The 25,511-nt window shown below is 42.9% G+C and overlaps 1 protein-coding gene across 3 annotated transcripts in view; it reads left to right on the top strand.

Annotated features, from left to right (window-relative positions):
- PEX5L (peroxisomal biogenesis factor 5 like) overlaps nucleotides 1–25,511 on the top strand; it is a 319,298-nt gene that overhangs the window by 57,986 nt on the left and 235,801 nt on the right. The gene's annotated exons all lie outside the window — the stretch shown is intronic.

The following is a 25,511-nucleotide window of genomic DNA, read 5'->3' as shown; positions in this document are numbered from 1 at the left end:
ACAAACACTATATTATGATATACACTAACTTTACAGCCCCTGTAGCATAATCAAATAAAATAAAATCCTGGAATACCCCTCTAAATATAATTATGTTTTATCCTCAGGAAAAGCCTTATACATTCGATCAGCAGGGACCAATTCCCGGCACCCCTGTCCAACTGTTTGAAAAGACCAAAATGCTAGAACTGAAGCCTCTGCAATTCATTGGCAGGAAGCTTGTTGGTGTTTGCGTAAACTGTACTATCCTTAGCAGTGGCATAAGATATTGAAGCATTATTTTATTCAAATGAACAAAAGCATACCACAATACTAAGCACTGCAGCAACTCATAGTACACCATGTGCAAACAGGAACCATCTTTCAGCCAATATGAACACTAAAGAAGCTGCAGCTCTCACAAACAGATTTTGGAGTCAGGGCCCAGTCAATCTAACATTGATGGCCTATACTGAGGATAAGCTATCACATGTCCAGAACACTCAGAGCCAGAGGTTGTCACGGCCATGCCCCTTGTGCCATCACACCACGCCCCCTCCATTCATGTCTATGGGAGGGGGAGTGTCTGCCAACACCCCCCCTACCATAGACCTGAATGGAGGGGGCTTGGCGTGACATAATGAGGGGCGCTGGGCCATGACGTCACAACCACTGCCGCAGGAACCCGTCGTTTGTTAGAATGCAGGGTGCTGCAGGAGATCGCGGGGGCCCCAGCAGCGGGTCCCCCGTGATCAGACATTTTATCCCCTATCCTTTGGATAGGGAATAAGATGTCTAGCAGCGGAGTACCCATTTAACTCTTAACTTCAATATTATTTTGGGGTTTTTCCAGTACAATAGATCTAATGGAAATGTAGTCAAGAAGATTGGTTTAATGTAGGAATAACATTCAGGAATATTGCACTTAATTAATGACTGACCTCCCATATGTTTTATTTTTTTTTATTTTTTTTTATTTTTTTTTATATATAATATTTTAGGTGAACCAAAAAGGGGATGTGTGTCACTACATTTACCATTGAAATAGTGACAGATTCTGATTTATTTGTGATTGTGGTGTCATTATGTGGAAGTTACAGTTTGTTAGTTGTAGTGTGATCGCGAGTGCTAGGATGTAGGCTCCGTTTATACTTATCCATAGTCACCTCCCAGAAAACGAGATTCCAACGTATATTGTAATGGAGAGTAGCAGGTGCCATTTAGTTCAGTAGCCTGAACATAGTCATCTAGTTAAACCAATGGGGTGAGATAAAGTCGGCAATACCACCATAAGTCCTTACTGGAGAATACACAGAACCCCTAAGCAATGATGCACTGCTGCTGCAGCTTACAAGAAAGTCCGTGCGAGTGGTGCTCAAGTCCCAGAGTAGCAGAGCTAATGTAGATCCAAACAAGTGAGAAAGAAAGGGACGGCTACTCACTCAGTTCCACGGTGTTTTTATTCAAACTCAAGGGTGCATAGGACTCACACAGGCACGTTCACAGCTGGAGCGACGTTTCGCGTTTGCACGCTTCTTCCGGCTCACTCACTGAGTGAGCCGGAAGAAGCCTGCAAACGCGAAACGTCGCTCCAGCTTTGAACGTGCCTGTGTGATTCCTATGCACCCTTGATTTTTAATAAAGACACCGTGGAACTGAGTGAGTAGCCGTCCCTTTCTTTCTCACTTGTTTGGATCTACATTAGCTCTGCTACTCTGGGACTTGAGCACCGCTCGCACGGACTTTCTTGTAAGCTGCAGCAGCAGTGCATCATTGCTTAGGGGTTCTGTGTATTCTCCAGTAAGGACTTATGGTGGTAGTGCCGACTTTATCTCACCCCATTGGTTTAACTAGATGACTTGTTTGGATAGTCATCTAGTTACTCAGTCCGGGGTGAATGCGTTTTTTTTTAAGTGGACTTAAAAGGAGTGGTCTGCTGCGTTGTCCAATGTGTTTAAAATAGCGCATATGTCCTTAACTGAGTCATTGGGTGACTCCGCCCAGGCTATTGAAATGCATGGCGCCCGCTGCTTTCCGTTACAGTGTACGTTGGAATCCCAGATATTTCTAATGAGAGGCAAAACATAGTATGATGGAGCCTTATTCATATGCTACATGCTCATCCCGCACACATCCTGCTGACTGACATCTTTCTCCCTAGGGACAGTAATGGGGAATAGGCTGTCAATCATCAGTGGAAATGCGAGGGAAGCCCCCAATTCACTAAAATCTTAGTTCCCAGCACTTGCATTGTGCTACAAGTAATAAACTGTCAATTTCACATAATGGCACTATAGACACTAATAAATGGCACACTGCTGAATTCAACAAATAAAGACCAATTCCCTTTAGTTAACCCTTTTCTTCCTAGCCACTAGTAATATTTCTATTTTACTATTGTATTATTAGTTGATTATTAGATGAATTGTATTATTAGTTGATTATTAGATGAATTCCCATGCAAACTGTAGATCATCTTTGTAGTTTTATTGAAGATTTTTCATTAAACAAAGATATACAAAATATTGTATAAAACATATAGAGGTAATCATACAATGCATAAAGCAGATAAATCAGCTTATTAGAGCACAGTATCATGTACACACAGACATGTTTAGAAAAACTGCATTTATGAACTCTATATAATACACTAGGCTCGCCCTAAAAGCGACCTTATAGTATAACAGAGAAGTCATAAAAATAAAGAACAAAATAATAACTTTAACCAAGTGTAATGTCTAAAACAATGGTCATTGGTAATAATAGTACTGAAGGAAGGATGGGACCTCTATATATGTCATATGTTCGGATAAGATTTGTCAAGTGGAATGGGTTATATGTCTGAATAGGAAGGTAGCATTCCGAGTTGGTGTGTCTATTCATATAGGCCTTCCAAGGGTTCCATACTGTAAAAAAATGTTTTGTTTGGCCTCACCCTATCACCCATATTTTTTCCAATACGTAGGTATGTTTTATTGCCGCTGTTATATGATATGATATAATATGTTATATTATATGATATAATGCCCCCTGTTCTGTGCCCCACACATATAATGCCCCCTGTGCTGTGCCCCACACATATAAATTATATGTGTGGCACAGCACAGGGGGCATTATATGTGAGGGGCACAGCACAGGGGGCATTATATGTGAGGGGCACAGGACAGGGGGGCATTATATGATATAATGCCCCCTGTTCTGTGCCCCACACATATAATGCCCCCTGTGCTGTGCCCCACACATATAATTTATATGTGTTGCACAGCACAGGGGGTATTATATGTGAAGGGCACAGGACAGGGGGGCCCCCTGTCATGTGCTCTTCACATATAATGCCCCCTGTGCTTTGCCCTGCAGCCCCTCATTAATTATTCCCTTTTCTCTGCCCCCCCCCCCGGAGTTTTTAAATCCCCCTCCTAACAGTGGCGCATATCCTGTTTGATTAGCCCTGGACCCTGAGCATACCCTTACTTACAGTATGCAGGCCGCGGGGACGGGTCGTCAAGGCGCCGGCGCGATGATGTGACGTTATCGCGCCGGCCTTTAGTGGATCACGTCCCCGCAGCTCCCACGCTGTGTACTCACAGAGTGTGTGAAAGGTTAGTGAATGGTGGAGCGGAAGCCTCCACCATGCTAGGAGGCGGGAGGAGGGAGGGGAGCCCGGGAGGAGGGAGGGGAGCGGGTGCCCGGCACACAGAAGAGCCGCATTAAAGCATGTAAAGAGCCACATGTGGCTCGCGAGCCACGGCTTGCCAACCACTGCCCTAGATGACCACTTAGATGTATCTATGGCTTGAATAGAGAGAGCAATTACGTTGATGGGAGATTTTAATCTATAGTCATAAGAGGAAGGGTTACTCATCTTATGTGACAAAACCCAGCATTTAATACCCGCCTGTAAAAGAAGGGAAACACCAATAGGTACCCTTATGTTCCATAAGGTGCAAAAAGAAAAGGCTTTGAGGATCAGCTCCTGAAAGGTTAGAGCATTCCAGTTGCACCCAAGGGACATCCAAGCGCCTTTCCCATATAGGTCGGAGCATGCTCACAAGAGTGACTATATAATATCTCCTTGCATCTGGGATCCCCAATCCCCCTACTGATTTGTGTTTTGTGGTGATATCGTATGGAACTCTAGGTCTAGAGCCAGCCCATATGAGGAAATCAGGGTTCTGGTTTTGGAGAAAAAGGATAAAGGAATCCATATATGTAATATGCGGAAAATATATATGTAGATCATCTTTGGGATGCAGACAAATGGTAATAGCGTATTATGCTTTTCTTCCATGGCAAGCTGTAAGTAAAAGCTCAATCATCCTGCGCACTGAAGCACGAGCAGATATGTTGTTACTAAAATGCATTGGAAATGGAGAGTTGTTCTATGGATCCCAAGTCAACAGAGCAGACGCATCAGAGATGTCCTTTGGGAGATGAACTGCTGAAGAAGCTTGTTTATGGAACAAAGATCATGCGTTTTATTTAGACTGGTCCCAAGGAATTTCTCTATAGATACACGGAACATTTAGCTAGCTTCTGTCAATTTCTCTCTCTCATTATTGAGGATTGTAACCCGCAGGCTTACCTCCAGAGCCTAGGAACTCACACTAAACTTTAAGTGGTGTCTGAGGGGTTTACCAGATGAATTGTTGACATGTTTAAACATTTACAATGCTACTTTAAAGGATATATTTCTAAAAGATATAGCACTCCTCAATAGAAGTAATTGCACTTCTGCTGGGCTGTGTAAAGTAACAGAAGGGAGATTTTGCTATCCTACCTCCTTCACAGGAGAGGAAAAAATATGGCTGCTCTTTTCCATACCTGTTCATGGGCTGGGCCTGTTATGTTTTTGTTTTTTGTCTTATTCCCATGAATAAAGTTTGGCTGCAGTACCAGACACAGACCATAGATAGGAGTGGAGCTGTTACTGGCACAAAGCTGACACCTTTTTCTAATTGTAGACATAAAATCAGTTTTGGTTAATCACTTTATAGTATCCAATCTGTATCTAACCTTATGAATGTTCAATGTATTGTCAACTTTACAAAAAAGTATCATTTATCTACAATTGTTATTTCTGTTTATTTTTGTAAGCCAAATATTATGTGCACTGAAACATACCCTATTGATGGTTATCATTTCATGAATTATTTGGTACTCTTTTAATGATAACCTCACATTGTATATAAAAATTGTTGAAACAGACAGGGTCCGAGTTGCCTATAGCAATCAATCATGATTTAGTGTCTTTTTTTTTTTTTTTTTTTTAACTAGGCAAAGGAAATTGTTGGAAATTAAGGAAATGACCTGATTATTACAACACTTACACTTTTTGTTGTTGGAACAGTTTTTATGAGGAAACCACAAGAGCATTACCTGTTACAGTTCCTTTCATCTATTTGGCTGAACTATGCTGGGTGAAATGGCAGCATGGGTCTGGAAAGCCATTACTTTTCCCTTGCACCAATGATATAAAGAGGAACAGTTAGTTTGCAGCATAGCCAAAATAGTACTTGTAGTTCAACACTGGCAGAAAGGATCTGCAGGTCACAACAAGAATAGATATGAGCGTGCTACCAACCAGTGGTCACTCCGTACACCCTAATGCTCTTATCAGGAAACCATTTGTACTTGTTGGATTGCTTGTCAGCAAGTGCTATACCAAGTGGCAGTAGGGTTTGTGGTTACTACTATTGGATATACAGTATATGACTCTTATATTTGCTGGTAGTATAATGATGTTTGTGTTTATGTTACCTTGTGCTTGAGTTTGAATTTGCTGTGTATTTGGACATTTGCATTGCTTGCCACTTTCCATAGCCATAATGTGTGTTGCATATCTATGTTCATGTACCTAATGTGATGTGTACTGCCAGAGGTGGAGGAGAATTAAAGATTAAATAGCTTATTCTGTACAATTGTCCAGCCATTCAAATACAAAGTATTAAACTAGCAGCAGAAATATGTTCCCTCACAGCCTCATCATCATAACTCCTTGTATTGGCAACAACCCAGCTATAAATATGAGCCCCTCCGAATGGGCACACAGTGGCCCACGAAAACACCCTTTCCCAGACAGAAATCCCCTTGGCTAGGACTGTCAGGGCCTGGGAGGACCTTCCCATGACTACCACTGATTGGCTGAGTAGCAAACAATCTTCAGAGTAAAGAAATGAGATGCACTCACCCAAGCCTACATCTTGTGGCAAACTTTATTTCTTATTCATAAAAATGGCACAGCGGGTAGATGCGGGGGGAGCAGCCTCACAGCTACAGAACTGTTTATTGCACGCCAAGTGCACTTCCTCGGGCTGCCGGCTTGGGTGAGTGCATCTCATTTCTTTACTCTGAAGATTGTTTGCTGTGCTGGTTCTTATTGGATTGCTCCCCCGTATAGCCACCCAGGTGTTTCTATTTTGCTTCGGTCTCCCTTGGACCCTTTTTGTCGGTTGCCGTGCCGGACTCACTTTACCTTTCTTTGTTGCGGATTGGCTGAGTAGTCTGCCGTTTACACCAATCACAGCAGTTCATACCAATCAATTAACATCTTCATTAACCCTGAAAAGAAATGTTACCTCATACATGTCCATTCCCATACACACAATGTAAATGCAAAAATATTATTAATCACGTTATCACTACTATAAAGTACAATTTTACTGCTGTTTTTCTCCCAGGAGCTCAGGTGAGTCCAGTCACTACTCTTCTGTATTGTAAAGTGCTGTGGAAATGGTGCGATATAAATAAATAAATAATCATAATAATATTCCAGATAGGCACCTTATGACTATTTCCTAGTTCCAGTAACCCAAGCAACAGAAGTGATACATTATCCTGTTGTTTCCATATGGACATGGGCAGTGTCGTGTTCATTTCGGAAGATGTCACTGCAGATAGGATACTAGTAGCACATATGAGGTGACATTTACTAAATGTTTAACAGGGTCTGTGTTACTCAGTATCTGTTTATAAATGTCGCTATAAATGCATTCATACAGAAGCACAGATTCCCAAGGTCCTTTACCAGGGTTCCTTTTCTTCCTGTTGATGAATCTAGATTTTGCTGAAGACATGAACCTTTCTTCCAGGACGAAATATATAAAAAGAGATTATGGGCTGATTCTATCAGTACATGCACACATAGAGAGGATTTGGCTAATCTGTTACCCAACCTCCACACACAGGTTATTCTGAGTTCAGCCAAAGCCTTGAAACACATAAAATTCATTCTTATCGTAACTTCCAGTCAGTATGAAGTCAATATTCTTTAGGGATTCCATTACATGTTGACATGGTAGCATCACACGGTTGACATGTTATCATCACAGATGGGTTATCTACATATTCATGCATTCATTCTATTTTTCGATGTTGCTCATCTGAATCAATATATAATGGTTTCGCAAGTGATAAGAGGATACTGAATACAGTGGTCCCTCAACATACGATGGTAATCCGCTCCAAATGGACCATCGTTTGTTGAAACCATCGTATGTTGAGGGATCCGTGCAATGTAAAGTATAGGACAGTGGTTTACAACCTGCGGACCTCCAGATGTTGCAAAACTACAACACCCAGCATGCCCGGACAGCCAACGGCTGTCCGGGCATGCTGGGAGTTGTAGTTTTGCAACATCTGGAGGTCTGCAGGTTGAAGACCACTGGTATTGGAGGTTATACTCACGTGTCCCCGTCGCTCCAGACCGTCACCGCTCGTCACTGCTGCCCTGGATGTCGCCGTCCATTGCTGTCGCTGCGTCCCCGGGGTGTCCCCGATGCTCCGGCAAGGCCTTTGCTTCCCCGGCATCCTCGCTCTCCGTCGCCGCCATCACGTCACTATGCACGCCGCTCCTATTGGATGACGGGACGGCGTGGGCAGCGACATGATGATGATGATGGAGAGCGCCGACGAAGCAGGGGATCCCGAAGACGACGCGCCGGAGCCCCGAGGACAGGTAAGTGATCGTCAGCGGAGTACACGGGGCACCGTAAACGGCTATTCGGTGGCAGCTCAAGCAGTCTGCGCTGCAGGATAGCCGTTTATGCGATGGCCCCGACATACAAAACCATCATATGTTGATGCTGCCTTCAACATGCGATGGCCTCTAGAGGCCATCGCATGTTGAAATGTCGGGGCCATCGTAGGTCGGGTAGTCACTGTACATTATCGCATTTGTGGAACCAGGGTTTCATTTTAAAATGTGTGACCACCTTAATAATACAGGTGCCCAGGTCTGAGCAATAAAGTGAATGGTGGTGCTATGGAATATGATGCACATATACACGTACATTCACCGGTAATGGAAGCTTAGACTTTTCACCTTGAGCTTTTAAACTGATGCAGATAGAAAGTGGAGCAGTTTTTCTTACAGAGAACCCCTTCTAATATACTAGCCTTTATGGGGAAAAAAATTGCTGTGATTGATTGCTTTTGTAGTCAGTTGTTCTACATCTGGTCCCCAATTTTGTAGAATATTCTTACTTATTCTTATTGTACCTGTACTCTTATACACTAGAAAATAGAGTTGATTTCTCCCTTCTAATGTCTTCCCTACATCTTGCAGCATGGGGACATCAGTCATTGTGACAGGTGAGCTGATAGGACCCCTAGACATATAGTCCTGCTTGAATATGCAACTGCTGCAATCCTTCTAGCTCCGCCGCTGCATGATGTATAGATGTGTTCTGCCTCAGCATTTGTCCAGCCAGGTTGTAATCAGAGTAATCAGAGCATTACGCTTTATACATTGTGGGAGAATTGCTTTGTGACTTCAACAATTGTTTCATTTAGGCTGCTTCATTGCTTTTATATTGAGTGGAATTTCATATGCAGCAAGCTAAGGGCCAGACGTGAACTTTGCCACATATTTTTGTTTTTCGATTCAGTCACAAATAAATATCCTGAATTCTTACCCTGGTGATCTTATCTTGTTTTATTTCTGCTAATTGAATTTTCTAATTCAATATCTTTTTTTGTGTCTGAGGTGTTTCTTTGATTTTGCACTGACTGCAGTTGAAGGTACAGAAGGACAGGTTCACCATTTGTGCTACTGTGTCAGGAATTTGGGTAAAATGTGCCAACTCTCGTGACAATTCGAAAATCTAGTATTTAGAAAATATATTTCAAAGGGCCAAGCTAGGTAAAAAAAACAACTCGCCTGCCTAATTCCCTGCCAGTGCTGTTCCACTTGTGTCCCAGTTGCTACTCAGAGCTTCTTGGTCTCCATCTCGGAATGTGGAAAATACCAGCCAGTCACTATTCTGGAAATTTAGCATATATTAGACTGGCATACTGTGCCCTAATATACAGTTGTGATTAAGTAATTTCTCTTTTGAAAGACAGAACAGTGTCTTCAGAAATCTGATAACTATTAAGGCCTTTAAAGGGGTACACTGCCCCTAGACATCTTATGGACATCTTATCCCCTTTGGATAAGATGTCTGATCGTGGGCGTCCTGCTTCTGGGGACCCCTGCAATCTCGGTTGCGGTACCCCAGACATCCGGTGTACGGAGCAAACTTCGATGCGGGGCGGAGGCTCGTGAAGTCATGGCCGTGCCCCGCTCGAGATGTCACGGCCACACACCCTCAATGCAAGTCTATGGGAAGGGGTGTGACGATTCAGCAGAATTTCTGCACACTCAAAACACAGAATGCTGCCAAAATTTAAAGCCCTATTTGTGTTATTGAAAATAATGTGCACTAAACTTTCTGGCGGAAATACTGCCATGTGAACATGGCCTAACAGTCATAGATCCCAAGAATCCTTCTAGTACCAAAACATACACTATATGATTCAAGTTGGCCCCAGAGGAACTGACCATAACAGAATTCCATGTAATACAATGTATCTGCAGAAGCCCTGGTGTGCGTGTTACTGATGTAATGAAAGCAAAATCCCATAATCTCTTTTAGATGTAACTGTATACATCCCATTATGTAACCTGTCTACTCTCTCACTAGACCATTTTTAATCTCAACTAGACGATTACCCGGCATTGCCTGGTTTTTCCTTCCTAATCCTTGTTGGGGAGTAAAATCAACAAAGGAGGAAGCTTTTGACTTCATATCCTCATATATTGTTGACATATCCTTACCCCATATCTCGTCCTCATATCTCAACCTCATATGCCATCCTCATATCCTGTCCTTTTATCCCATCCTCATATCTCAACCTCCTATCCCAACCTCCTATCCCGACCTCCTATCCCGTCCTCCTATCCCATCCTCATATCCCATCCTCATATTCCGACCTCTTATCCCAACCTCCTATCTCGATCTCCTATCGCTTCCTCATATCCTGTACTCATATCCTGACCTCCTATACCATGCTCCTATCTCGACCTCATATCCCGTCCTAATAGCTTGACCCCATATCCCGTCCCCATATCCCGACCTCCTATCTCGACCTTATATCCCATCCCCATATCCCGTCCTCATACCCCGACCTCCTATCCCATCCTCATATCCTGACCTCATCTCCCGTCCACATATCCAAACCTCATATCTCGTTCTCATATCCTGACCTCATATCCCGTCCTCATATCCCGACCTCATATCCCATCCTCATATGCTGTGCTCATATCCTGTCTTCATATCCCGACCTCATATCCTGTCCTCATATCCCGTCCTTATGTCTCATCCTCATATCCTGTCCTCAGATGGGACTGATTTGTGATGAAGATATTGTAAGCTGAAACTAGAAGGGGACGTGACTTTGTGGGATTGGGTGTGATTTGCAAGCCAGACCGATGCACAAAAAGGGTAGATAATTAACCCCTTAAGGACCAAGGACGTATGAGTACGTCCTTGGTCCCGCTCCCGTGATATAACGTGGGGTCCCATGGTGACCCCGCATCATATCACGGCGGGCCCGGCGTCATAGTGAAGCCGGGACCCGGCCGCTAATAGCGCGCGGCACTGATCGCGGTGCTGCACGCTATTAACCCTTTAGCCGCGCGCTCAAAGCTGAGCCACGCGGCTAAAAGTCAAAGTAAAAACTGCCGGTTAGCATCCCGAACAGCTTGCAGGACAGCCGGAGGGTCCCTACCTGCCTGCTCGCTGTCTGATCGCCGAATGACTGCTCAGTGCCTGAGATCCAGGCATGATCAGTCAAGCGGCAGAATCATCGATCACTGGTTTCCTATGAGAAACCAGTGATCAATGTGAAAGATCAGTGTGTGCAGTGTTATAGGTCCCTATGGGACCTATAACACTGCAAAAAAAAAGTGAAAAAAAAAGTGAATAAAGATCATTTAACCCCTCCCCTATTAAAAGTTAGAATCACCCCCCTTTTCCCATAAAAAAAAACACAGTGTAAATAAAAATAAAAATAAACATATATGGTATCACCGCGTGCGGAAATGTCCGAATTATAAAATATATTGTTAATTAAACCGCAAGGTCAATGGCGTACGCGCAAAAAAATTCCAAAGTCCAAAATAGTGCATTTTTGGTCACTTTTTATATCAATAAGTCCTATCAATGCAAAAATGGTACCGTTAAAAACTTCAGATGACGGCACAAAAAATGAGCCCTCATACTGCCCCATACGCGGAAAAATAAAAAAGTTATAGGGGTCAGAAGATGACAATTTGAAACGTATAAATTTTCCTGCATGTAGTTATTAGTTTTGCTCGCGAATATTCGCAATGCAAATTTTATTCGCGAATATCGCATATTCGCGAATTCGCGAATATTCGCGAATATAGCACTATATATTCGTAATTACGAATATTTGTTTTTTTGTTTTGTTTTTTCTATCACAGTACACATCACAGTGATCATCCCTCTCTGCTTCCAGCTTGTGTGGTGTAAAGAAGGCTCTAATACTACTGTGTGAGACTGGCGTGCGAATTTGCACATATGCGAAGTTTCGCTTATACTAATTGTGTATACGCTCATTTTCGCATATGCTAATTTTATGCGAAAATAAAACGCGAATTTTACGAATATGCGAATTTAGCGAATATATGACAAATATTCCTCCATATATTCGCGAATATTCGCGAATTCGAATATGGCCTATGCCGCTCAACACTAGTAGTTATGATTTTTTCCAGAAGTACGACAAAATCAAACCTATATACGTAGCGTATCATTTTAATCGTATGGACCTACAGAATAAAGATAAGGTGTCATTTTTACCGAAAAATTTACTATGTAGAAACGGAAGCCCCCAAAAGTTACAAAACTGTGTTTTTTTTTAAATTTTGTCGCACAATGATTTTTTTTCTGTTTCATCGTAGATTTTTGGGCAAAATGACTGACGTCATTACAAAGTAGAATTGCTGGCGCAAAAAAATAAGCCATCATATGGATTTTTAGGTGCAAAATTGAAAGAGTTATGATTTTTTAAAGGCACGGAGCAAAAAACGAAAGTGCAAAAACGGAAAAACCCCCGGTCCTTAAGGTGTTAAAGGGGTGGGGCTTAAACAGTGGGTATGTCTTTGTGAGATGGGGTGTGGCTTGCAAGCCGGACTGACACATTCACCAGGAGATGCAGAGCTTGTGGAGTAAAGTACGTGAAGTCCCATATACTTGCATGAGACTTGAAACAAAAACCCATCTTTTATATAAGGGTGTACGTAAGGGTTAATTTAATTATCATATCTTTTTATTTGACATATGAGTAATATGTGTACCAGGTATTATTGAAATATCTCCAGCCGTACGGAAGTTATGTGGGAACATACAGTCATGGCCGTAAATGTTGGCACCCCTGAAATTTTTCAAGAAAATTAAGTATTTCTCACAGAAAAGGATTGCAGTAACACATGTTTTGCTATACACATGTTTATTCCCTTTGTGTGCATTGGAACTAAACCAAAAAAGGGAGGGAAAAAAAGAAAATTGGACATAATGTCACACCAAACTCCAAAAATGGGCTGGACAAAATTATTGGCACCCTTTAAAAATTGTGGAAAAATAAGATTGTTTCATGCATGTGATGCTACTTTAAACTCACCTGCAAGTAACAGGTATGGGCAATATAAAAATCACACTTGAAAGCAGATAAAAAGGAGAGAAGTTCACTTAGTCTTTGCATTGTGTGTCTTTGTGTGCGACACTAAGCATGGACAACAGAAAGAGGAGAAGAGAACTGTCTGAGGACTTAAGAACCCAAATTGTGGAAAAATATCAGCAATCTCAAGGTTACAAGTCCATCCCCAGAGATCTAGATTTGCCTTTCTCCACAGTGTGGAACAAGAAGCTTGCAACCAATGGCACTATAGCTAATCTCCCTGGGCGTAGATGGAAGAGAAAATTTTTTGAAAGGTGTCAACGCAGGATAGTCCGGTTGGTGGATAAGCAGCCCCAAAAAAGTTCCAAAGATATTCAAGCTGTCCTGCAGGCTCAGGGAGCATCAGTGTCAGCGCGAACTATCCGTCAACATTTAAATGAAATGAAACGCTATTGCAGGAGACTAACTACTGAAAAAAATGATCATAAATGTGCTAGTATCCCAAATTATCAAATCACTAAATAGACTATATAAAGGGAACCTAAAATATAACGTTTAATAGATACGTAAGTTAAAACGTGTACAAATAGATATCAACGGTAACAAAACATATATAAATATTCAATTTACAAATGAATGGCGGCCATCAGTGCAGCTGTCATTGCTGGAAATGCAGTGATTTTAGTGTTCCACAGATAAATCCTCAACATAATCCATAAGATATTGGACTTCCAGATAATGAGTATCCAAAATATCATTACATGAAATGCTCTATTGTAGTCAAGTTGCATCCTTAAAGGTGGCACCTCTAGAGATTAGTTCACAGTCCTCTATTCTAGGAGTGTGTGGTTGAACATACCGTATTTTTCGCCGTATAAGACGCACTTTTTCTTCCCCAAAACTGGGGGGGAAAAGTCAGTGCGTCTTATACGGCGAATACACCCCTATTGCGGCGGTCCCTGCGGCCATCAACGGCCGGGACCCGCGGCTAATACAGGACATCACCGATCGCGGTGCTGCCCTGTATTAACCCTTCAGACGCGGCGATCAAAGCTGACCGCCGCGTCTAAAGGGAAAGTAACACAAACCCGGCTGTTCAGTCGGGCTGTTCGGGACCGCCACGATTTCACCGCGGCGGTCCCGAACAGCCCGACTGAATAGCCGGGTTAGTGCTTACAGGACACCGGGGGGGACCTTACCTGCCTCCTCGGTGTCTTCTCCGTTCAGGGATCCCCTGTATGGCCGGCGCTCTCCTTCCTCGTCATCACGTCGTCGCGTACTTGCGACGGCGTGCGTAACAACGTGATGGCGGCGACGGAGAGCGCGGATACCCGGCCGGCAGCAGAGACGTTCCAGAGCGACGGGGACACGGCGACAGCGATGGAGCGACATCCAGGGCAGCGGTGACGGGTCCGGAGCGGCGGGGACACGTGAGTATTGCCATCTCCTGCAGTGGTCTTCAATCTGCGGACCTCCAGATGTTGCAGAACTACAACTCCCAGCATGCCCGGACAGCCAACGGCTGTCCGGGCATGCTGGGAGTTGTAGTTTTGCAACATCTGGAGGTCCGCAGGTTGAAGACCACTATTGGGTTCAAAATCTTTATTTTTTTAGATTTTGCCCCTAAAAATTGGGTGCGTCTTATACGCCGGTGCGTTCTATAGGGCGAAAAATACGGTAGTTATTGACTGTATATAGCCACCAAATGTCCCTCTGTTGAGAGTCTAGAATAGTTGATGAATAGAGTGTGTGAATCACTGGACACTGGTTATGCTATAGTTCACACCTAAGTGGAAGGTTACGCGCTTTCACAATGTTGTAGTAACTGAGCACCTTATCCAACGTGGTTCACACTCATATTATTAATTGGGCGTCAAAGGACCCCACTGCTGACAGAGACATAAAAAGCAAGACTACATTTTGCCAAAATGAACTTGAGTAAGCCAAAATCCTTCTGGGAAAACGTCTTGTGGACAAATGAGACCAAGATAGAGCTTTTTGGTAAAGCACATCATTCTACTGTTTACCGAAAACGGAATGAGGCCTACAAAGAAAAGAACACAGTACCTACAGTGAAATATGGTGGAGGTTCAATGTTGTTTTCGGGTTGTTTTGCTGCCTCTTGCACTGGGTGCCTTGAATGTGTGCAAGGCATCATGAAATCTGAGGATTACCAATGGATTTTGGGTCACACTGTACAGCCCAGTGTCAGAAAGCTGGGTTTGCGTCTCAGATCTTGGGTCTTCCAGCAGGACAATGACCCCAAACACACGTCAAAAAGCCCCCAGAAATGGATGGCAACAAAGCGCTGGAGAGTTCTGAAGTGGCCAGCAATGAGCCCAGATCTAAATCCCATTGAACACCTGTGGAGAGATCTTACAATTGTTATTGGGAAAAGGCGCCTTCCAATAAGAGAGACCTGGAGCAGTTTACAAAGGAAGAGTGGTCCAACATTCCGGCTGAGAGGTGTAAGAAGCTTATTGATGGTTATAGGAAGCGACTGATTTCAGTTATTTTTTTCCAAAGGGTGTGCAACCAAATATTAAGTTAAGGGTGCCAATAATTTTGTCCAGGCCATTTTTGGAGTTTGGTGTGACATTATGTCCAATTAGCTTTTTTCCTCCCTTTTTTCATTTAGTTCCAACACAAACAAAGGGAATAAACGTGTGTATAGAAAAACATGTGTTACTGCAATCCTTTTCTGTGAGAAATACTTAATTTTCTTGAAAAATTTCAGGGGTGCCAACATTTACGGCCATGACTGTACATTTCCCATAGATTTGCATTGGACTTTAAACAAAAACCCCGACCCTCACAAATGGGGATAGTTAAGGGTTAAATTAACTATGCCATATTTTAGGTGGACACATAAGTAACATGTGACCAAGTATTATCAAAATATCTCCAGCCGTTTGGAAGTTATGCAGTAACATATATTTCCCATAGACTTGTATGGGACCTTAAACAAAACAAAACCCTGACCCTGGCAAATGGGGGTGAGTAAGGGTTAAATTACCTATCCTATGTTTGTTGTTGACATATAAGTAACATGTGTGCCAAGTTTCATGTTAATATCTTTAACCGTTTGGACGTGATGCTGGAACATACACACATACACATTGAGTTTTATATATATATATATATATATATATATATATATATATAGATAGATAGACTAGCTGAGTACCTGGCGTTGCCCGGTTTTTCCTTCCTAATCCTTGTTGGGGAGGAAAATAAACAAAGAAGGAAGCTTTTGACTTCACATCCGTCCTTCATATTGTTGTCATATCCCAACCCCATATCCCGACCTCCTATCCCGACCTCCTATCCCATCATCCTATCTCGACCTCATATGCTATCCTCACATCTTGTCCTCATATTCCGACCTCTTATCCCATCCTCATAGCCCGTCCTCCTATCCCGTCCTCCTATCCTGTCCTCCTATCCCGACCTCCTATCCCGACCTCCTATCTCGACCTCCTATCCTGTCCTCCTATCTTGTCCTCCTATCTCGACCTCCTATCTCAACCTCCTATCCCGTCCTCCTATCCCGTCCTCCTATCCCGTCCTCCTATCCCGTCCTCCTATCCCGACCTCCTATCCTGTCCTCCTATCTTGTCCTCCTATCTCGACCTCCTATCTCGACCTCCTATGCCGTCCTCCTATCCCGTCCTCCTATCCTGTCCTGCTATCCAGTCCATCTATCCTGACCTCCTATCCTGACCTCCTATTCCTTCCTCCTATCTTGACCTCCTATCCTGACCTCCTATCTCGACCTCCTATCCCGTCCTCCTATCTCGACCTACTATCTCGACCTCCTATTCCGTCCTCCTATCCCGTCCATCTATCCCGACCTCCTATCTCGACCTCTTATCCCGACCTACTATCCAGTCCTCATATCTCGACTTCCTATCCCGTCCTCCTATCTCGACCTCCTATCTCGTCCTCCTATCTCAACCTCCTATCACGACCTCCTATCCCGTCCTCGTATCCCTTCCTCGTATCCCGTCCTCGTATCCTCTCCTCCTATCCCGACCTCCTATCCCGACCCGTAATATGTGTACCAGGTAGAGATGAGCGAACTTACAGTAAATTTGATTCGTCACTAACCTCTCGGCTCGGCAGTTGCTCACATATCCTGCATAAATTAGTTCAGCTTTCAGGTGCTCCGGTGCGCTGGAAAAGGTGGATACATTCCTAGGAAAGAGTCTCCTAGGACTGTATCCACCTTTTCCAGCACACGGGAGCTCCTGAAAGCTGTACTAATTTATGCAGACTAAAGTCATCAAATGCCAAGCCGAGAAGTTTGTGACGAATCAAATTTACTGTAAGTTCGCTCATCTCTAGTACCAGGTATTGAAATATCTCCAGCCATACGGAAGTTATGTGGGAACATACATTTCCCATTGATTTGCATGGGACTTTAAACAAAATCCCCGACCCTCACAAATGGGGGTAGTTAAGGGTTAAATTAACTATCCTATATTTTAAGTGGACATATAAGTAACATTTGACCAAGTATCAAAATATCTCCAGCCGTTTGGAAGTTATGCAGTAACATATATTTCCCATAGACTTGTATGGGACCTTAAACAAAAACCCTGACCCTGGCAAATGGGGGTGAGTAAGGGTTAAATTACCTATCCTATGTTTGTTGTTGACATATAAGTAACATGTGTGCCAAGTTTCATGTTAATATCTTTAGCCGTTTGGACGTGATGCTGGAACACACACACACACGTTGAGTTTTATATATATACTAGCTGAGTACCTGGCGTTGCCCGGTTTTTCCTTCCTAATCCTTGTTGGGGAGGAAAATAAACAAAGAAGGAAGCTTTTGACTTCACATCCCGTCCTTCATATTGTTGTCATATCCCAACCCCATATCCCGACCTCCTATCCCGACCTCCTATCCCATCATCCTATCTCGACCTCATATGCTATCCTCACATCTTGTCCTCATATTCCGACCTCTTATCCCATCCTCATAGCCCGTCCTCCTATCCCGTCCTCCTATCCCGACCTCCAATCCCGTCCTCCTATCCCAACCTCCTATCTCAACCTCCTATCCTGTCCTCCTATCTTGTCCTTCTATCTCGACCTCCTATCTCGATCTCCTATCCCATCCTCCTATCCAGTCCTCCTATCCCGTCCTCCTATCCCGACCTCCTATCTCGACCTCCTATCTTGTCCTCCTATCTCGACCTCCTATCTCGACCTCCTATCCCGTCCTCGTATCCCGTCCTCGTATCCTCTCCTCCTATCCCGACCTCCTATCCCGACCCGTAATATGTGTACCAAGTATTATCGAAATATCTCCCGCTGTTTGGAAGTTATGCAGTAACATATGTTTCCCATTGACTTGTATGGGACTTTAAACATAAACCCCACCCCTGGCAAATGGGGGTGAGTAAGGGTTAAATCATCTATCCTATGTTTGTTGTTGACGTATAAGTAACATGTGTGCCAAGTTTCATGTTAATATCTTTAGCCGTTTGGACGTGATGCTGGAACATACACACATACATACACACATATACACACACACACACATTGAGTTTTATATATATAGATTCTACTTTGCAAGCATGTAAATGTTTATACTTACCTAAGCCGGCTGAGGTTGGGGAGCCTTTTATGTTTCATTATATGTCAGCATGAAGTGTTCTAGCATGTTAATTATTATGAAGGGGGCAGATGGCTTTGCATGGACCAATAAATGAAATAATCATATGGGTCAGCCATAGTTGTGGGGCCAGCTCCCCACAGTGCTCCTTCAAATGCCAGGTGGGAGAGTTCACGTGAGGCCGTTCACAGCACATGGAGTCTTCAAAGAGCCATGAAGTTAATGAGCCAGAATAGCTGATTGAGCAAAATATTTTTGTCATGTAGAAGGTTATGAGAATGAATAATACCAGGGGATATGTGTGATAGCACACGTCATTAAACACACACTTCTTGGAGTAGTGATAACATTGCTCTCTTTTTATGTGTCTAAATGAGATATGCAAAAGAAATGGCAGAGCAAGGATGGATGACAGCAATGCTTCAAAGGTCACGTAAATTATGAGCTCTCTTACGTCCACGCTTTTCCAATTCAGTCGCTCAAACAGTAGAGAACCTGTTGTTTGCAAGCAATTCTTTAGGAACAATACAGTCTTTTTCAGTATTTATTATTTTTCACTATCTTTGGTTCATCATATATATACGTTAGTGACACAAATGCATATTAGCAGCCTATAATGCAAGTGTATAATAACCCCATAGAAAGAGAGGATGCTACTGTTTATAATGGTATTATGAAAGCAAAGCCATTATGCTGTATAGCATAAGCTTTTAGTTAAGCAAAATCAAAAAATAAAAGTCAGAATAACTGTATACCTTACAATGAGTCTTGATATGCTTAGTTAGGCTCGTCAATTATTACTGGAGGAGCCAGGACACTGAACAGGCCGGGCTGCTCTAGGTGTTGATCTCCAGAACAAAACTTGGGGTTGTTGGGGCAATTTCTACTGCATGATCATATAGATTGCAAGTCCAAATCTACAATATTAAAATTAATTATCTAAGACAAGCCCTGTATGTCAATCATGGAGAGCAGGTGGGGAAGTGGGAGCCAGGAGGCAGGTCATGCTTTGGCACTTCGGCAGCTAAGCCCCACCTCCTTGACACTTGCATCCAAACAAAAACTTAATTTTGACACTCATTCAATATCAATCCATGTCTGTAGCTTATAGCATGACAGATCCCTTTCAAAGGAGCCTAAGGGAAATGCATTGCTTATATCAATCTGCTGCTTTGGTCATTATCACCAGCATTCTATTTTATTTTTTTATACATTTTTTTGTGTCAACATTTTTTTCACAAAACATCTGCTACATGTGAACATAAAGCCCAAACTACACCCTGTATCAAATCATTATGCAAATTATAGTTAAGTGTCACAAAGATTAAATAATTTGTTTTTCAGTTTAACTAATTGATGGCATTGTGTCTCAAGGTTCTTTTGATCACTGAAAACAATCTCGGACATCTGTGATAATTAGATGGGCCAGGTGAGCCCAATTTAAGGAAAAACTACTAAAGGTGGGTGTTCCACATTATTAAGCAGAGCACCATTTTCAAGCAATATGGGGAAGAAAAAGGATCTCTCTGCTGCCGAAAAGAGTTAAATAGTTTAATGCCTTGGACTAGGTTTGAAAACATTAGATATATCACGAAAACTTAAGCGTGATCATCACACTATTAAGAGATTTGTGGCTGATTCAGAGCACTGACAGGTTCGGGCAGATAAAGGCACATTGAGGAAGATTTCTGCCAGATCCATGCATCGGATCAAGAGAGCAGCTGCTAAAATACCATTACATAGTGTCACGATTCGGCTAGCTGGATGTGGATCCTCTGTGTCAGCGAGGGATTGGCGTGGACCGTGTCGGTGGACCGGTTCTAAGTTGCTACTGGTTTTCACCAGAGCCCGCCGCAAAGCGGGATGGTCTTGCTGCGGCGGTAGCAACCAGGTCGTATCCACCGGCAATGGCTCAACCTCGCTGACTGCTGAGAAGGCGTGGGACAGAAGGACTAGACAGAGGCAAGGTCAGACGTAGCAGAAGGTCGGGGCAGGCGGCAAGGTTCGTAGTCAATGAGGATAGCAGGAGATCTGGAACACAGGCTTTGGACAACACTAAACCCTTTCACTGGCACAAGGCAACAAGATCCGGCAAGGAAGGGCAGGGGAAGTGAGGTAATATAGCCAGGGAGCAGGTGGAAGCTAACTAGGCTAATTGGGCCAGGCACCAATCATTGGTGCACTGGCCCTTTAAGTCTCAGAGAGCTGCCACGCGCGTGCCCTAGAGAGCGGTGCCGCGCGCGCCAGCACATGACAGCCGGGGACCGGGACGGGTAAGTGACTTGGGATGCGATTCGCGAGCGGGCACGTCCGACTATGCGAATCGCATCCCTGCCGGCAATGTCAGTGCAGCGCTCCCGGTCAGCGGGTCTGACCGGGGCGCTGCAGAGAGAGAGACGCCGTGAGCGCTCCGGGGAGGAGCAGGGACCCGGAGCGCTCGGCGTAACACATAGCAGCAAACAGATATCTGAAGTTGCTGGTGCCTCTGGAGTCCCATGGACATCAAGGTGTAGAGTCCTCCAGAGTCTTGCAACTGTGCATAAACCTTCTATTTGGCCACCACTAACCAATGCTCACAAGCAGAAACGGCTGCATTAGGCAGAAAAATACACGAAGACTAATTTTCAAACAGTCCTGTTCACTGATGAGTGCCGTGCAATCCTGGATGGTCCAGATGGATGGAGTAGTGGATGGTTGGTTGACTGCCACCCTTTTCCAACAAGGTCAGAATCATGGGAAGAGAGCTGGTTGTCCCCTTTAGGGTCCCTGAAGTTGTAAAAATGACCTCTGCAAAGTAAGTGTAGTTTCTGACTCACACTTTCTTCCCTGGTACAGAAGGAAGAACTATGCTTTCTGTAATAAACTCATCTTCCTGGATGACAATGCACCATCTCATGCTGCAAAGAATACCTCTGGATCAATGGCTGCTATGGGGATAAAAGGAGAGAAAGTCATGGTGTGGTCTCCATCCTCCCCTGACCTCAATCCTATTGAGAACCTTTGGAGCATTTTCAAGCAAAAGATCTATGAGTGTGGGAGGCAGTTTACATCCAAACAGCAGCTCTGGGAGGCTATTCTGCCATCTTGCAAACAAATTCCAGCAGAAACTGTCCAAAAACTCACAAGTTCAATGGATGCAAGACTTGTGAATCTGCTATCAAATATGGGGTCCTATGTTAAATTGTAACGTGACCTGTTAAAATGTTTAAAAAGTTAAAATGTTGTTAAAAGTTTGATTGAAATAGTTTTTGATTTCAGTAAATATGCTGCAAACACAACAAATGGCAATTTTCAGTTCTTTGCAACCTATAAAGTATTTGAAACTTACTGGCCCTCATTTACTATTCTAAACCCGACTTGTTTTGTCAGTTTTTTTTGGCACATCTTTGTCTGCGACATGTCGCAGACATCGTGCGCCAGTCTGCGACACAATGCAACATTTTTTCCCAACGGACCCGATATGGATTCTCCCAAACCCGAAAAAGGGGCGTTACCCGACATTTCTAAACTTTCCCACGTATTTATAAAGGTTTCCAACCCGAATTTGTTGAATTGTTGTGGATTTTGTCCCGACAACTCAGAGGAGTTGGTAACCAAAACCTACAAAACCCACGTGCGACAAACAGGATGCGACATAATAATAAATACCAGGGGAAAAAAGCAGTCGGGTAAGAAAGCAAGATAGAATTACAACCCGATTTTCTAAGTAAATGAGGGCCACTGTGTGTAATAATTTGGAACAGTGCATTGCAAGTTTTTATGTTTAAAAAAAATACTTTTATCATTAGGAGGTTTGTTCAATAAAATTTGTATTGTATTCTTAATAGTTGAAGAAGAAAGCGTAGTGGCACTCACCAGTTAGGTTACTTCATAGGTAGCTTTATTCCATAAGAAGGTGCATTGACATGGGCGGCATCAGATCCGGCCGGATCGGGACGCCAGTGCGTTCGCTTGCTGGGTTACAATTGTTTCACGCTTGCGCGCTTCAACAGGGAGGGTCTGTTGAAGCGCGCAAGCGTGAAACAATTGTAACCCAGCAAGCGAACGCACTGGCGTCCCGATCCGGCCGGATCTGATGCCGCCCATGTCAATGCACCTTCTTATGGAATAAAGCTACCTATGAAGTAACCTAACTGGTGAGTGCCACTACGCTTTCTTCTTTACCTGTATGATTTTGGACAGTCTACATTTCCAAGTAGTTGAGCACCTCCGTACGCAGTCCCCCTTGCGAATCACTTCCGACCAACACAGAGAGAGACAGAGCAGTGCCGATCAGCTGTTTCTACCTATCAGGAATTCTTAATAGTTGATAACATGAGAATTATGCTGACTGTTATTTACATCAATTATTTAGGTAAATGAGAACAATATAATTTGCATAATAATTTGGAACAGGGTGTATTGCTTTGGGGAGGAAAGGTAGAAATTTTGGGACAAAAGTGTATAAATTTTGATGGATTTAACTTTGAAGTCTATGTTACAACTCATTCTGTGCATGGGCTCCGTGATTTATATAGAATTGAATTTCCATATAATTTAGAATGTTTTATTTGCTGACCTCTTTTTCCCAAGCATTTCCTCCTTGATTGGCTGTGTTCATCCAATGACATATTTGTGATATGCTAAACCTTTTGTTTTTCTGTCCTTGTTTTTCCATTTTACATTAAACAGTTGTCTTGAGATTCAGTCTCCAGCTAATAAACCTACACAAGCACTTTACACCTCTAGGAATGTTGTGTTAGACGATCCTGTAATATAATAGCACCAAATTTCTTTTTTAAGTCCTTAATAATTAACAAACACCCAGTTGCCTGGAGATGATCCTCGATACCGCACCGTCTATACATGAAATACTCACAATGCGTAGCGCTTTATTTTGTGTGATGTCTTTCTGAAAACCTCTGTATAGGATTAGAATTTTTGGTGGATGTAGGAACTATTGGTTAACCCCTTAAGGACCGAGCGTTTTTCCGTTTTTGGCCTTTCATTTTTTCCTCCTTACACTTTAAAAATCATAACCCTTTCAATTTTGCACCTAAAAATCCATATGATGGCTTATTTTTTGCCACCAATTCTACTTTGTAATGACATCAGTAATTTTACAAAAAAATCTACGGCGAAACCCAAAAAAATCATTGCGTGACAAAATTTTGGGGGCTTCCTTTTCTACGCAGTACATTTTTCGGTAAAAATTACACCTTATCTTTATTCTGTAGGTCCATATGATTAAAATGATACCCTACTTATATAGGTTTGATTTTGTCTTACTTCTGGAACAAATCATAAACTACAAGCACGAAAATTGGAATTTTTGTGTGCATACGCCATTGACCGTGTGGTTTAATTAACTATATATTGTTATAGTTCGGACAATTATGTACACAGCGATATCACATATGTTTATTTTTATTAACACAGTTTTTTTGTTTTTCTTAAGGGGAAAAGGGGGGTGATTCCAACTTTTATTAGGGAAGGGGTTTAATGATCTTTATTTACTTTTTTTCCCTTTTTTTTTTTTTTGCAATGTTATAGTCCCCCATAGGGGACTATAACATGCATTACATTGATCTCTCATACTGTTCAATGCTATGCCATAGCATAGCATTGATCAGTGTTTCTGCCACTTGACTGCTCCTGCCTGGACATCAGGCATAAAGGGTTAATGCTGGACATCAGCCCAATCGGTGATGTCCGGCATTAGCCGTTGGTCCTGGTTGCTTACACCTGCTGAGCGTGCATCATACCTTGGGAGCCGCAGATGGACGTTAATGAACGTCCATTTGTGGCAAGGGGTTAATGGCCACAGTGTGCTATGCCTAAAATTATTGCTATTGATAAATATTAGTAAGGGTATATTTACACGGTAGAATTTCCGCTTGCGGAATTTCAACTCAAATTAAAGCCCAGAGATTTCTATGGGATTCCTCTCTCCCATTCATTCTTCTAAATTACCACTTGCGGAATTCCGCAAGCGGAAATTCAGAAGCGCGAATGTGAGTGCTAAATCCCATAGAAGTCTAGGGCTTTAATTTGAGGCAGAATTCCGCAAGCCAAAATTCTGCCATGTGAATAACCCTAAGTATTCTGTCTCCAAAACAGCAGGTCTTGCCATAATATTTTATGTAGTAAACACTGCCTAAAGTATTACAGTGAATGGAAACTTGGCATATTTGTTACTGAAATTTCTATGACAGTCAGAAATGTGCTTCATGCCAAAACATCCCTTTACAGATGAGGAAAACTAATTTTATGTCTGCAATAAATCTGTATGAACATGCTCTCTAATAATTAGAATACAAAGATGTCACCGTCATGCTAAACATAATTCCAAGATAAAGAGCTTACCATAAAAATTCATCATTTGGGGGTCAATAAAGGTTAAAAAACGGTCATCAAAGGACCAAATATATCAACGTCAGAAAAGTGTAAAACACATTCCATTTGAGTTCTGCAACGTTTCTGAACATCAGTACCAGAATTCCCCACTGTGCCTTGTTGTCATTGTTGTTGTCATTGCCTTGTTGTGCAATTATGCTTCATCTGTTCACACATGACCATGCCAGCCAATGACTGCCACCTTCATCTGTCCTTGGATGAAAGACAACAAAATATGACAGTAGGCCCTAGTAATGGCTGGGCAGGAACAGCATGGAATATATACAGTAGAATCTCCCTTAGCGGTCACCTCCCAATAGGGGGCAACTCCCAATAGCGGACAGTTTTCAATTCCCCGGCAGAGTCCCATAAGACTTAATGTATTTGTGCCCTCTGAATAGGGGAAACTCCCAATAGTGGATGCAGGCACACCGGAAAGGGGACAAAACACTCCCATTAGGGGATGCAAATACACCTAATAGGGGACAAAACACTCCCATTAGGGGATGCAAACACACCTAATAGGGGACAAAACACTCCCACTAGGGGGCAACCAGGCTTATGTGCC

Source organism: Hyla sarda, chromosome 3, assembly GCF_029499605.1.
Source record: "Hyla sarda isolate aHylSar1 chromosome 3, aHylSar1.hap1, whole genome shotgun sequence".
NCBI classification, from domain to species: domain Eukaryota; kingdom Metazoa; phylum Chordata; class Amphibia; order Anura; family Hylidae; genus Hyla; species Hyla sarda.
Note: the sequence above shows the minus strand (reverse complement) of the source record. Positions and strands in the feature narration are given on the sequence as shown.